This window comes from Oryzias melastigma, linkage group LG9 (genome assembly GCF_002922805.2).
Source record: "Oryzias melastigma strain HK-1 linkage group LG9, ASM292280v2, whole genome shotgun sequence".
Classification (NCBI taxonomy): Eukaryota; Metazoa; Chordata; class Actinopteri; order Beloniformes; family Adrianichthyidae; genus Oryzias; species Oryzias melastigma.
In genome coordinates, this window is record NC_050520.1 from 29,098,295 (window position 1) to 29,114,292 (window position 15,998).

General features: G+C 39.4%; 1 long non-coding RNA gene across 1 annotated transcript; it reads left to right on the plus strand.

The window, feature by feature from the left end:
- The first annotated feature begins 14,681 nt into the window (after positions 1-14,681).
- LOC118599101 lies at positions 14,682-15,398 on the plus strand. Its single transcript, XR_004948390.1, has 2 exons — positions 14,682-15,195; positions 15,324-15,398. It is a non-coding gene; the product is annotated as an uncharacterized LOC118599101 (long non-coding RNA).
- The last annotated feature ends 600 nt before the right edge of the window (positions 15,399-15,998 follow it).

The following is a 15,998-nucleotide window of genomic DNA, read 5'->3' on the forward strand; positions in this document are numbered from 1 at the left end:
AACATTGTAAATACATTTTAAAAATAAATAAATAAATCAATTAATAAAATATAAATTTATATGAAAAAATAAACAACCAAATACTAAAACAAATAAATCAATGAATAAAAAATAAATAAAACAATAAATACATACATAAATATTAATTGCTAAAATAAATAAATAAAAAAACAAGAAAATACAAAGAAAATAATAAATAAATGAATGAAATAAATATTAACATATAGATTAAAAAACTATAAATGAGTAAAACTGATTATTAAAACATCATTTAAAACAATAAATAAATACATACTAATAAATAAATGAAAGATAAATAACAGTAAAGAAATTTGTTAAAGAAATAAATCAATAAATGTTCATAAATAAATAAAAAATACATAAATAAAATAAATGTGAATAAAAAAAATAAAATAGGATGCATTTTAAAAGGTTAGGATGGACAGAAATACAAATGGTCAAACAGACTGGCATGAAAAGAAACAAAGAGGATAAATGCAGCCTTGACAAGATATAAACTGGTGCCCAACTTGTGCATGTCCCAAGCCTGGAAAAGAGTAGTGTAAGGAAAAGCATTTAACAAAAAGAAATAGATATATGGATAGATGAACTGATATGATGAAAGCATGGCTTTATAAATGTTAGGGTCTCAGCAGGATATGCCATCCCAAACTTTCAGCACACCCAGACTTACCCCTATCTGCACACCATAGTGGGACTGGCTAAATCCAGGCCTGCTTGACATCAAACCTGCGCCGGCGTTGGTAAATCTACGCTCGTGAACTGGGTCAGGCCTGTCAAAAGTTCTTCCTCCTGGCTTCCAGCTTGCCAGTTGTTTACTGACAAGATATCTTTCATTTCAGGGCTCAGATTTCCAAGATGAAGGCACTCAGAGTAAAATATTTACTCGCTGCCAGGATGTAAACAAGTGTCCCCTGCTTGCTTGTTGGGACCAATCAAAAGTACGGGCAGAGGACATGAAAGGCGAAGGCGCCATACGACACGTGGAGTGGGCAGGGTGTTGGCATGTGCACATGTGTTTACATTTCTGCTCATTTTTTCCTTTGAAAGCTCGTTGCCTAAAGTTTGGTGTGTGTGTTTGTGTGTCATCTGGATTCTAAAACTCTGTCAGAAGAGCCTGGAGCGCTGCGTGGCACCCTGTTGATCCCAGGAGCAGCAGGCCTGGGCTGCAGCTATGCTTGTCTCTGTGAAATGAGAAAAAAATGGCAATTTCAAATAGAATTGCCACTCAGAAATCATAAACATAGGAAAAAAAAATGTTTGATGTCCGGCCCGATTTTAAAAATGTGCTCAGAGTGAGAAAAAAGCCTAAGAGAGTCATTGAATTTACCGTAGAGTTTGTTTATTTAACTCGGTTGCATCACTATTTCATCTACCGGGGGAACATTGAGTGAAAAGCGTGACAGATTTATTTGGTGCGTTTGGTTGGTGCACTGGAGTGCAAGTTTTATCTCCGCATTGCTCGCCTGATTAGCATATTCCATCATGTTAAACAAATAGAAGACAATGAAGACCTTAGGGACGCGGGGCAAACATGTGCGCGGCATACAAAGACATCAGGCTGTTTTCAGTTGCATACAAAGATCTATTGTTCAGTGCGCATTGGAGATTGATGAAGTTCCCTCCGCTGTCAGATTGACTTTAACACTCGTGGCGCACATGCTCACGCCGTACAAGCAGAGCTGTGATTGTAGTGGCACTTTTCATCAGGAAAAGTCATTCGGTGGTTTTCTCATTCAGCCTGGAAAGGCAGCCCGCTGAAACAAAACAAAAGAAGAAATGAAACTTGTATCTTTGTTGACAGGATCTTGGTATGCATCTGAGTCTTTCACCAAGTAGAGATAACGGGAGTTGATCTTTCATATTCTCGTGCCGCAGATCTGGACAGGGCGCCGACATATGTATGAGATATGCAGATGAACTTCATGGATCCAAAGAAAATACAGTAATTTTATGTCCTTTCCATATCGTCCATATCAGACTATTTGCTATTAGCGAATTCACAGTAGCTTGTCTGAAAAGCTGGTTACAGGTATTTTGACATGGAAAGCACAAAAGATTATGAACTTATTGCTTACATTATTGGGTTTTAATGCATAGAAAAAGTTTTGGGTAGTAAATGAAAAATGCTCTGCTGGAATTGTCAACATTAAAATGTGGCATTGACTCCAATAGATCCCTGAAGGTGTGTTGTTGTGAGGAACACCAAGATCTTCTAAGTCCTTCATACTGGGTATATGACACGTGTTCAAGAACATACCAGCACACATTCTTGAACGTATATTAGTATGCAGTGTTTGTACTGGACTGTCGCTAACAGATACTAGCGGATGGACCTAGAGTTGGAAGAGGCTAGGTCTGAAAGGATAATGTGAGGCAAATCTAGTGAATCTTGCTCCAGGCTTTTTATACCAATATATGAAAGAATAATACCATTTAGTTCTTGGGAGGTTGCTAGAAGTTAAAAGCTGGGGAAAATATGGTGCACTGGGGTTCTGTCCTCTATTTCTATCTACTCCACTATTTTTTACCAATATTTTTTCATTGAGTTCTCCATACCTTCGTCTGGTGCAGTGCAATTCATGTGTTGTCTCTCTTTTCCACTCCCCTCCGGGGGTGTGGGAGAGATTCCAGGTGGACCATCTGTGCTCCTGTCCCTGGCAGTGGACCTCATCTCTGGCTCATCTTGTGCCCCCACCTGTCCCTCAGTTCCATCTGGATGAAGGATCGTCTTTGTCCCTGTCTTTGGCAGTGGACCTCGCCTCTGGCTAGACTTGCGCCCCCAACCTGTCCCTCCAACACATTCTCACTTCCAAGTTGCCACATATTGGCATTTGGTTAAGGACCCCCTGTGTCACTTTTTGACGTTTTGGATGTCCCCAAATTGTTGTTTTTCAACATGCTGGCTGTTCCCATTAAATCACAGGTCACCAGCCTCCGGGCCGCAAACCAGAACCAGTCCAGTACAGCGACACGTAACACACCGGTACCCAAAACCTGACCCAACACCGGACCCAAACCAGTACAAGATGCGGTACTGGACAGGAACCAGTACTGGGTTAGGGTACCAGTACTGGACACGTGCCAAGGACCAGTGCGCATCCCGTAAAGCACCCGGTACCATGACTGGTACAGCGTCCCGTCCCTTTGTTTTATGAACAGCCAGCACATCAAAAACAACGAGTTGGGGACACCCAAAATGTTAAAAAGTGACGTGGAAGGAGCCTAAACCAAACGTCAGTATGTGACGACTTGGGGATGAGAATGTGTTGTTCCCACAGTTCTATCTGGATGAAGGATCTTCTGTGCTCCTGTCCTTGGCAGTAGACCTCACCTCTGGCTCATCTTGCACCCCCAGCTGTCCTATATCTATCTGGATGAAGCCCATTTGCTATACTATTCAAGCGTGCAGTTTTAGAGTTAGATAAGCTAATTCTTCTTTACTAGTCCTGGTACATTGCCTGTCCATCCTGGGGGAGGATTCCTCCATCATGCGGACATCGCTGCGGTTTATTATTTTTTTTTTCCCGGAATCCTTTTTAAAGGAGTTTTTCCTTACAGAGAAGGAGACTCTGAGGGCAGAGATGCCTGATCCAGTTTATTCTGTCTAGTTTAGGAATCAGCTATTGTTTATACTTTGAGTGATGTTATGGTTTTGGGCAGTTACCGGTGTGAAGCCTGTTGAGACTACCATGTTGGAATATTGGGCTATATAAATAAAATTGAGTTAAAATACAGTGATTCTAGCCGGGCACAAACTGCAATTAATGATTTATTCTCCATGAGCTATTTTCAAATTGCACATCAAGATGTCACCACTAAATCTGAGTCCCTGATTGATCAATCTGGTTGAACTTTCAACATGTGTTCAAAGGCCACGTGTTTGGTACATAGGCCCCAAAAATGGTAATAGAAACTTGTGAACCAATGCGTGAACATGAGAGTTTTGAATGCGGAAGCCTAAAATTGTATGTGCTCCTATGTGGAAAGGGCTGCTTGATTGCATGTCGACAAGGCAGAATGAATGTAACCTCAGAAGGTTTTGTTTTGTAGTGTTTAAATATGTTCTTTTTAGGAAATTAGTGGAAATTTAGAGGCAGATTATTAAACGTTCTTATCAAAATGGAGCAAAATATTCAGTCCTATTTGTTTTGTAATTTTCCTTCACCAGAAACTACAGTCTTCTACAACAAATGACTAAGACAACAGCAAGTAGCATGACAAATTGGCCCTTATTTTTGGTAAGTTGTAAGTTTTTTGCCACAACAACACACCCACAGCTTTGAGAAACATATGCAGCATTACAGAGCCTAATAATAGGATGTACTTGCTGTATATTTGGAATCATCCGTCTCTGTTTATAGTTAGTAATTTAGGCCAGAGGCTGTGAACATGGAAAGAGAAAACATGGGCTTTTGCATCATTTGCAGAGCATTCTTCCCCATGCAGTTTTCTGATGATTCGTCTGTACTTTCAGAAGTTAAAAACATGGGATTGTAACTTCTGCTTGTGTCATCTGTTCCTGGTCCTCAAGCAAAAACCACCAAACTGTCAGAACCTGTTTGTTCCTCACAAACATTTGAGGCGCGGCTGCCGTTGTGTTTGAGACAGACTCATTACTGTGTTCTGCTTACTCAGAGATGTGTATCTTTCCAGCAGCTCCATTTTTTTTGAAAGCCTCCTTCCTTCCTTCCTCATCTCTCTTTTTCTCTGCTGAGTGAAGCAGCTCCAGGTTGGAATCGCCGAGCCACTTGTCAGGGGAGGGAAGATCACAGGAAAGATACCGCACACCCCTCCTCTCGATTTATTTCTGCTCCAGTTGTGTGCGTAAACAAGCCAATAATTAGGGGTATGAGCTTTCATAAACACATTTATAAAATATGCACTTGTGTTCTGACAGAAATGTGGCAGAGCGGCAGTCAAACATTTGTGACTTGAAAGCATTCACGAATGCTGGAAAAACAGTAATAATCCGTGGGAACATTGTCCATTTGCTACCTCCGGATTACTAGAACAGGTGGCAGAGAAACCGAATAAATTCAGCCGGGAAAATTGTGGGTTACTGTAACAGGCTTTGTCATTGTTTGGGTTTGTCTGATGTTTTATTATTGGTGTTTGATTTTAGATCTTAGTTCATCTATATGACAGCAATTCAACAATTCACAGAATCTGATGGGTTTTACTCTCAGCTTCCAAAGCGTCATGGCAAATCTTCTCAAAAGACAAACTTCTATGATCGTAAATGGTTTCCTCTCATTGCATCACTGTTTTTTTTTCACCTACACAGGAACTATGAAGATGGGAAAAGAGCTGCCACACGGATGAAGTATCAACAGGAAATATCACAGATCTATACCAGTGTTTGTGAATTTTCTTTACCGTATTTCTGGACTAAAAGGATCACTTTGTTTTTCAAAGAAACAACACTGCACATTTAATTCATGAACATAAAGAGGTACATGGTGCTGTGTCAAAATGTCAATCTGTTTTTTTACAAATTGCAAACAAGATTGGGAGATGTTGTAAATACACTAACGTGGCAAACATGTTGCTGTGTCAGACTATTTATTTTTACATGTTAGTAACAGGGATGAGCACTAGTGTGTTCACAGTAACGTTTGTTTTTGTGGGATCAGTCTGTTTTTATGTGTTGAAAACAAGGTTGGGAGTATATTGTGAATATGCTAACAAGGCTAACATGTAGCATGTTACAAACAAGTTCTAATGCAATGCTACAATCTCACTGGGCATGTCAATTAATGAACCGATGCATATTGTCACATTTCAATTTATGAACATAAGAAATTCAGGAGGATTCTAGAATATCATATAATTAAAGTCATTGATAAAGGGAGTCCAACTGTTTTTGAATACCGATACAGTAGTTGTTCTAGCAGATGTCATTTTTAAAAATAAATATGTTGTATAAGAAGATTGGTCCAATGGTTAACAGTAAAGTGGTAGTTTGATTTCCAATTGATAAGAATTTAGCATATGCAGTTATGCCTAAATGTGTGTTCAGCATTTGGTGTTCACACTGGACTATCACTACCCGAAACTAGGTTGTATGTCGTCACCTACAGCTGGAAGAGACTTGGTGGTTGATGTCGAAGCGATGCAACTGTCCTGAATCTTGTTAATTCCAGCCGAGTCACAAACTGCAATCATTCATTTCTCTTCCACAATCAATTTTCAAATGGTTATTACTTCAGTGAATGTAAAAAGGGCACCATCCATAGAGTATATCACCATCAAATCTGAGCCTCTAATTGGCCAAACTTCAACTGGTTTAACTTTCAACACAGATTTAATGAACGCGAAGCTTGAAAACACTCATAAAATCTTGCGTATTGGCGCAACAACACGAGAGGTTTGAATGTGAAATCCTGAAACACACGTTTACATAGACATTTTATTAAAAGTGGTCACTTGAACATGTGTTCCTGAGGCAGGTGTGAACAGAGCTTTACTGTGATTGCATTTTTATCAAACCAGATTTCTTATGATTTATAAAGTATTCTGCTTTCTCTGTGTTCAGCACTTTGGGCCTCCTTGGCTGATGGTCTAGAAATGAATAAATGAAGTGAGATCAAATGACTGACAAACTTGTTTTTGCTTTTTCCTTACTCTAATAATTCGGTGCACCTTATTTATGACATAATTACGACCAATCACTGATGGTGTGCCTTATAAGCCCCAGAGTGTGAAAAAATACAATATATCAGCTATACTAAAATTCTACGTTCCTCTGTGATCATAAAAAAACCCCAAAAGACAGACAGCGGCATTTAGGCGCTCCGCTACACGGACACGGGAGGACAAAGAGGAAGAAAACAAAGACTTACATGGATGCAAACAGAAACACACACAGAACAAGATCAATAGCCGGAGAAAATTCGAGCATGTCGTGATGAGTGGGGAATAGGATGGGGTGGGGGTTGGGGGGCTTGATTCGAAAGCTTTTTCTCTGTCGGTGGAGACAGGGAGGAGACAAATAGACAGGAAAGACTGTTTGAAGTCCAGACAGGCTTTTCTTTGCTGAACTGCCCATATCTGATAACAGAGGGATCGGAGGGGGGTGGGTGGAGTTGTGTGGGGATGGGGCCTTCAGGTGGTGGAGGAACAAGAGCAACTGCCCTGGAAATATGAAAGACGAGGAAAGGAGAGATGGCAGAGCGGAACGTGAAGACGAGAACAAAAAATGACAAAGAGAGAAGGCGGGAGAAAGGTAGATGAGGTGAGAAGATGAGAGTTTTTCTGAAAGGAATCCCACAATTTAGCAGCAAGGAGACAGAAACCCAGACACTTATTCATATTCGGATATCACCTCTCTCCCTCGACCTTATTGAATTTTAAATTTCCTCGCAATGCCCATGTTTGTATAAGAGCCTTATAATTGTTGTCTGCCAATAGAGAGTTTAGCTCAGCGCTTTATGAAATAACACAGCAAAGCAATCATGGATGGGAGCTTCAGGGTTAGTGCAATGGCTACAATTAAACATATTAATAGGCTTCGGATTACACCACTATCCACATAATCACATTGCTTACAGGGTCTATCTGGTACGATGGCATTCTGCGAAGCTTCCCCACCTCAGCTGTTAATACCAAGCTGCTCTAATCTTTTGTCATAACACTATCGCACAATATCAGTTGCTGCCACTAAAAGTCAATAAAAACCAATTAGGCGTCCTTTAGTGACTTCTTTTTTGTGTATGTGTTGTGTTGGCGTGTAAGACTGGGTTTATATCCAGCAGAGTCTGGCTGCAGAAGGCTTTCTTTGACTGAAACTTTCTTTCATTTTAAAGCTTGAATTAAAACAAAAACAGGAAAAGTGAATCTATTTACTGAGTTTTGGCTTTGAACAGTTTGGACTTTGATAGCCCACTGTGGTATGCCAACAATGATAGCCTGTTTTAATATGGAGCCCTAACGACACCACATCCATCTGAGAGCTGGGTTGTTGTTTTTCCTTAGCTGTCCTGAAAAACATTTGGATTCAAAAATAATTTTATACTTAAAAACACAGTTTACATGACCACAAAAGCCAGATAACCACAAAAAACAGCAACTTTAGAAAAGCAGTTGCTGCTGTTAGAAGAGGTAGCATAAAAATAGGAAAAGAACAATAATGTTAAATGGCGTATACTTGTATAGCGCTTTCTACCCTCCTTTGAGGGCCCAAAGCGCTTCACAGTCACAGACCCATTCACCCATTCACACACACATTCACACACTGATGGTGGCTCCGCTGCCGAACACTGGCGCCAACCTCCCACCAATTCGGGGTTCAGTGTCTTGTCCAAGACAGTAGTAAATTATCTGTCCTTACAGCATGTCATTTTTAAAAAAATTGAAAAAAGGAAAAAATAAGCTAAAAAAGTGAATTGTTAGATAGAATTACTTAAAATAAATGTTATACAGCCCAAAAATATGGTATTTTAAAAGCCCTATTTTTTTTAGAAATTACATATGCCTTATAATCCTGAGGCCCACTATGGATTCATTCTGGTTGTACCTATGAAAAAAATGAACGGCAATGTATCACAATGTCACAATGTTTTTATCATTTTGTTAACAAGGTTGGGTAAATATGCTAATGAGACAAACATGTTGCGGCGTCGGACAGTGTGTGTGTTTTTTTTTTTTTTAACTGGCAAGGTTTGGAGTTCGCATAGTTACAGAAACATTTGTTTAAGTGGTATCAGTCTGTTTTGATTTTTTAAGTGTTGCAAACAAGGTTGGGTAACTAGGCTAACGTGTAACTTGTCCAACTGTTTTTTTTTCTTTTTTCACGTGTTACTACCAGGGTTGATAGTCACAGTAATGTTGGTTTTAGCAGTATCAGTCCATTTATTTTAAGAGTTAAAGACACACGGGGTTGGATAACAAGGCTAATGCTGCTAACGTGTAGCGGTGTCCAACTGTTTTTTTTTACATGTTACTAACAGGATTGATAGGTAGCAGAATCAGAGTAATGTTTGTTTTAGCGGTATCAGCCTGTCTTACATGTTGCCAACAAGCTTGAGTTCGGGGTATTGTTAATATGCTAACATGGCTAATGTGTAGCATGTCACAAATAAGAATTAGAATTATTGGGAACGCAGATTATAAAGTCTGGCTGATGCATTTATTTGTGACTCTTTGGTCTCCATGCGCCTTATTGTTCGGTGAGTCTTATATATGAAATAAGATCTAAAATAGACCATTTTGATAGTGTGCTTTATCTGGTGCGTCCTTTTTCTTTCTTTTTTTTGCTAGTTGTAAGCAAATGGATTTCATTATTACCTTTCGTTTGCTTTTGTGTACCTAACTTCAATTATATCTCGATTACCGTTACAAAAATTACTGAAACAATTTTTGTTTTTGAAGCAAAAATAAAAAGTGAACAAAGTAAGAATATGTTATTAATACAATTTGAGCTATCTTAATAAACCCTCGTAAAATCGAAAACTGGCACATATTCTTTGAAGAAAATCTAGATTAAAAAAATCTAAAAATATTACAACAGTCTAAAAGATTGAATGTGTTTTCTTTGTGTTATAAAGCTATTCTTTTTTAATAAAGAGGATTCAACTCTCTTGTATTTTTTTCTTAAATCAAGCAGTTTATGTTTTTTTTGAGTCTCATATCAAGTTTTTCTATCATCAATAGTATGAAGCAAAATTACTTTAATTCATTTTTAAAATAATTTCCTTTTTTGAGATCAGAGGCTTGTAATGAGAAAAAACTGCCAATTGTGCTGATTTTAATAAAAGCTTGAAAGATGTGGAGCAAAGACAAGTTTAAACAACCTAAAATCTTCTAAAATATCTCGAATGTCTAAAAATATAATATTTGCAAAAGTCAAATAGTTTGTAGAAATTCAAATGTTGCAGACTTTACACAATGCTGCATATTTCTGACTTTTTATTACTTTTGCAGGTTTGATTTTTTTATATTGCTGCACAGACATCATTATAGCTTGTCAATAGGGGAAGTAATATGTCTGGAAAATCTTAAATTTATGAGAAGGATCTGTTTTTTTTAAACCAGATCCCATAGTAAAATGTCATGTTCTGTGTTTTATGTACAAATAAAAAATCTGCAAATTAAAGATGACAAGTGTGGATTTATGTAAAGAAATTTGTTTTTTTCCGGAAAGATACAGTATTATTCATTCATTCATTCATCTTCCAAACCACTTCTTCCCTTTCGGGGTCGCGGGGGTGCCGGAGCCTATCCCGGCTACTGATGGGCGAAGGCGGGGTACACCCTGAACAGGTCACCAGTCTGTCGCAGGGCCTCAATCACACACCCATTCACTCACACCTAGGGGCAATTTAGAGTCACCAATCAACCTATGAAGCATGTTTTTGGTCGGTAGGAGGAAGCTGGAGTCCCCGGTGAAAACCCACGCATGCACGGGGAGAACATGCAAACTCCACACAGAAAGGTCCCAGCCGGGAGTCGAACCGGGGCCTTCTCGCTGTGAGGCAAGAGCGCTAACCACTGCGCCACCGTACAGCCCGATACAGTATTAATACAGCATGATTACTATAATTGGATGAAAACATAAATACCATTATTAAATAAAGTCAACCCGATTTTCTTTTATACATGGTTTCTTGGAAAATTTGATACAATTATTTAGAGATCATCTATTTGTTGTTTATGTAAAACAGGTCGGCATTCTAATAATGCACCCATCCATTATCTTAACCCACTTCTTCCACATTAGATTCATGGGGTTTACAGGAGCAACTTTTTTTGATTAATGTCTAAATTCCAGCCATGTTTTCTTTTCTTTGACTTTTTATTTAGTAGTTTATTCAAAAATATCTCAATTTTAACTGCTAGTTTATTTTTTTATGAATTCATTTTATTGTCTGACCTCAATTAACACTGTCAAAGTCCTGACAAACCCAGAAGAAGATGATCAATGAAGAATTCTGTGAATTTATACATAAAAAAACATATTTTTTTGGATAAAAATGATATAAATATGCATCTAAATCAGTCATGAGAATCAGAATATTGAGGATTACCCTCCAAAACTTGAAAACAGAGCTTACACACTATAATACTTCAGTACAATAAGTTCTTTATGTGCAACTTTTCTGTTATTTATTTTGTCTTTGCCAAAATCAAAGATGTTTCAGAGGAACATTGAGTTAATTGCTACCAGCCAAGCTATATTTCACTGCCTTTTACAAAATTAAAGCACAATGCTTTTGCTATTTACAAAGGCGGATTCTGCAACAGATAACTCGCTCTTATCGCAGTATTTGAAAGAGGATTTTTTTTGCGGGCTATGAATTGTGCATGTTCTATCAGAGATGTAACAGAGATGCAAAGCATGGACAAAACCGAATCGATGCAAAAGGTGTGCTGCTGGAACTAATGAAACTGTCTGCAGCTTCTTGACATCTTTAATGCACAAAGTACGTGATATGCGCCTTAAGATTCGCTTGCAGTTCGTAGTCTGGAGCTGATCAGCCTGTATCTGATGACTGAAAAAACACATCCATAAGGGTGGATCAAAGACGGGGGTACAAGTGGGGGCGAGGGCCCCCAGAATGCAGCAGTTAGGGCTTGGAGAAGAGGGAAGAAGAGCAGGAGAGATGACGAAACCAGAGATACATCGAAGGTAAAAATGTGACATTGGAAGAAAAACAAACGGAAAAAGCAAAACGACATAGTTAATGCCAGCTTTAATGACCATGACCGCTTCCATATCAGCCCTTAAGCGTGTCGCTGGATATACAATAGCCTTTGTCTTCATAGTCTTCGTCTCTGACACTGTATTTACAGAAAAGATGTACCCTCGTCGCCTCTTCTAGTTGTATCAACACATCCTCCTTGAAACGTTTGTGCCTCAAGTTGTGTCACTTTGCACCTGCCTCACTGACGAGCAAAATACAGACACAGACCTGCAAACACATTTGACAAATCCCTTTGCGGAACAGCAATTTGCATATTTTCCTCCCAGTGTTTTGTGCATTCTGCCAGAGATGCCAGCATACTGCATATTCATCAATTGCAATAGCACTAAATGGATTGTGGGTAAGGTTTCCCCGTTTCACACATGCAATCCGGTTAATGGGTCTCATGCATCTTGTAGTTTTGCGCTGCTGAATTTGCACGCACTTTCACACATGCAAACTTTTTGTAAATAGGTTCTTCTTCATAAACTGTACGTATTTAGGTATTGTAGCAATGCTCATGTCTGGATGGTCACTTTTCATGGGCTGCAGCAGTTAGTAACCCAGTTACAAATAAGTCATTTTTAGCATGAACATCAATGAAGTGTCACTATGGAGAGAAAATAGACTCACTCTGATTTCTGGGTGCGTAATTGTTAATTTGTGCGTAAATTAGGATCTGTGTGTGCGTATTCTTGATTTTGTGCATAACTTTGGATTTGTCCATTCATATTATATCAGCTAAAACTTGACATTTTTCCACTTTCTTAAAAGATATTCCCAATAACTAATATAAAAAATTCTAAATAAGTGTTTTAAAAGACTTATCCCTTTAAAATAAGAATATTTCCAGAAAATAATGCTTCCAATCCACAGCAGCTCCTCTGACAGCACCTCCAACACGAGGCTCCGTCTCGAAGGCTGGTCACCAATCATAGGGATAGGAAACGGTGCCGGGGCCTTCTAAACTCTTGCAGATCCAAGCGGGACGGTGCTGCCTGTAATCGCCGTGTTTGCCAACCAGAACTCTGTGCATTCACTTTATAAACGGCATATCGGATATCAGTGATTTTAACCAATATCTAATTACTATCGGATAGATACTCAAATGCTCATCATCGCCCAGCCCTAGTTTTGACTGATCTCATGGATAGTTTCTGTTTGTTTTTGTATAATATCTGTTGTGTAAATTTTATTATGATTATTATTTTTACTGTTTTAATTATCATTTGTTTTATGTAGAGCACTTTGGGTTGTTCTGCAACAGGACAAGTCCTCTATAAATCGACTAACTTGAATTTTATTTAAAAGTAATGTTGATGGGTTGACAAAAATGATCTAAAAACAGACAGCTGTTGAAAATTGAAAACTATGAAACAAACAAAAACTACATTTAATGAGGTGAACGTGTATTTCTGACAAAAATACAATAATAGCAGAATATTTGTGGTGTTTTCACTTAAACTGTAACTCTGCATAACAGCTGTTACAGCACTGATTGTGACTGTGGCGTGGTTCTCTGTCACTGACTAAACTTTAATCAAACTTTACAACTCACTACCGACACGTCTCTGTTCAGATCGCTGATTCAAATCTGCAAAACACACACCGAGAGAGCGTCTTGTTTCTGCTGCCGGATCTCAGTGTGACTGTTTATCTCTGTCTGTCCTGACACAAATAATACAAACTGCTCATTACTCTTCCGGCTTGCCTGGTTCCCCACTGATGAACTGCGCGAGAGATCTGCACCGGCACCGAGCCGGTTATGACACATCAACCACGAGTAGATGGAAGGCATGTTGAGAACGGCGTCCTCACGCTTCTGCTAGAAGAGGCGAGTCTGTCAGATGGAACAGCACAGACCATGTCGGGCTCTGAAGGCCAAACACAGTCGGTTCTACTTATCAGGCTGGTGCTGACAGCAGCAACAAGCTAATGGGCTCATCTGCAAAACGTATTGACAGCACAGCGCTCCTCCCGCTCTGTGACTGCACCAGTCAAAGGCAGCATTGTGCTTTGTTAAAGATGAGATGGGACAGTTTCAGCTCCACTCGGATAACTTTTTTGTTATTTTTCATAAGACCTAAAAAAAAAAAATGACATTATAGTTCATTACTGCACAATGTTGTGCTTTCCAACAAGAAAAAAAGACTTCCCATATTGATTTTATACACTGCTATTTTGACATCTTCACAAGAAAAAAAGGAAATTATTCAAATTTATGTTTGGAAATAAGCACAGACAGACAGATTTGTGCTAGTTTGCAATAGTTAAGGGAGAAACAAAACTTTGTGCAACCAACAAGTCTAATTGTTATGAATAAAACAAATGCAAACTTGTGATTCTTTTTCTGAACTTCTGAGCATCCTCGAGACACTTCAATATTTAATCTACACACGTACGTTTTGTGCCTAAACCCTTCGCGAGACCTTCACATCGATCTTCTCACTCATTTTTATCTTAGGCTTTGCTTCCGCAGGTTTTTCTAAACTACATTTTATTGATGTGACTATAAGAACTTGGCTGATAATTTGGCATTCAGAGAAGCAAAGCAAAGAAAAAAAAATCAAAATATCAAATCAGGGTAGGAAGTACATTTCATTAGGTGCTTCATGAATGCTGCTGCTTTTTTTTTTAACAAACCTCTTAGATGTAGCAAGCAATTAAGGGGCAAGGTGACAACAAAACAACAGCTAAAAACAAAACAAAAAAAACGATTATGAGTCGTTGTAACAAATTACAAATGTTCCCTCTCCTTATCCAAGGCTGCACCGCCAATTACGTTGTGCAGAGCTGTGGGTGTGATCCCTGTGGGGAACGCACAGCACTTTATTTCAAGTTGTCATTTCTTATGTTCTTTCATTCTCCGCACTAATTAGGTGTCCGCTGCAGGTGACTGAGGGTTGTCTCACTGGGTTGCAACAGCTTGCATCTGACAAGGAGACGCAAAATTGTAAAATGCACAAATATGCTACCATCTAAAATTAGAATCAGAAATATTTGGCAAAGCATGGGAAATCTGGAATAAACTTTAGATTGATATAGACCGTGGTGTCAAGGTTTGTTTATAATGTTGATTTAAAAAATAAAATAAAAATGACATTTTTGGTTGGTTTGACCTCTTAAAACCTGAGCTAATATGTGAGCTAAATCTCTACACACAAATAGGGTCCCAGTTAAGCTAAATGTCATGATTCTGCCCCACCCTCACCTGCCTGATTGCTCATTCTGAACACCTGCGTGCTCCTCTATTTAAGACTCTTCCCCTTCAGGCTCAGTACTGGATTGTTGTCTACTCCCTGAAGTTCTCAGTACGCACGCCTTGCTATTTTGTCTCGTCCTCGACCCTGCTCACGCTCTGGATTCCTGCTCCTGTCTTCACCCTTCGGTACCTCCGCCTTGGACCCACTCTGATCTCTGTGTTGCCGACCCTCGCTTCGTCCACGTCTTGCCGCCCCTGCCTTCTCCTCTGGATATTTCTGCCGCCCTGGTGAGATTGTTCCCCTTCTCTCTCTTATGGATTAATGGACCTCGCTTTATTAAAGGAGTGGATTAAGTGTTGAGTTTCCCTCCGCTTCTCTTTGGATTTACAAATACTAACTTTGACTCTCTTCTCAGAAGAACCCTTGGACTCCCCCCTACTGCTTGGAGGACCTTACTGCAGACCTAATAAACTGCTTTACTTAACTAAAATCCTGACTCATTGCATTTTGGGGTCCACCTTTGCCTATTATCCCTGACACTAAATTCACTACTGTAGTGATATAATCCAAAACATGATGTGCATATATGTGAAGGCCAGGTTCTAAATTTTTTTGTTGTTTCTGCGGCAGCCCCGCGTGCCCCGGTCTGGGTGCTCGGCGGGATTGCCCGGTGGGCGGTTTCTCCCTGCGGTTCCATGGCAGGTTTTGGGTGGGTCCTGGCTGCAGCTGCTGCCCCGGCGGGGGGTCTTGGCGTGGGCGCTCTCCCCCTGAGTACATTACATCACCATCCACCTCAGTGAAACATAAACACTCACCTGAGCACAGGTATCAGCTCACCTTAGCACTAACAGTTTGTGTGATAGAATGAAAGTCTTTATCTGAATGGGTTTGTATGATGGAGTGTGTGAGCTGCTGTTTCAGTTGAATTGAGTACATGTGTAGTATATGTATAGTATATGTGAGTATGTTTAGTTTAAATGTAGAGACTGTTTTGGCCAACAAGTGTGAGAGTAACTATAGAGTATGTGTGTAGACAGGCCCCGCCCATTCTAGTTTATCTCTTAGTCCTGGTTGTTTTATGATGTTTCCC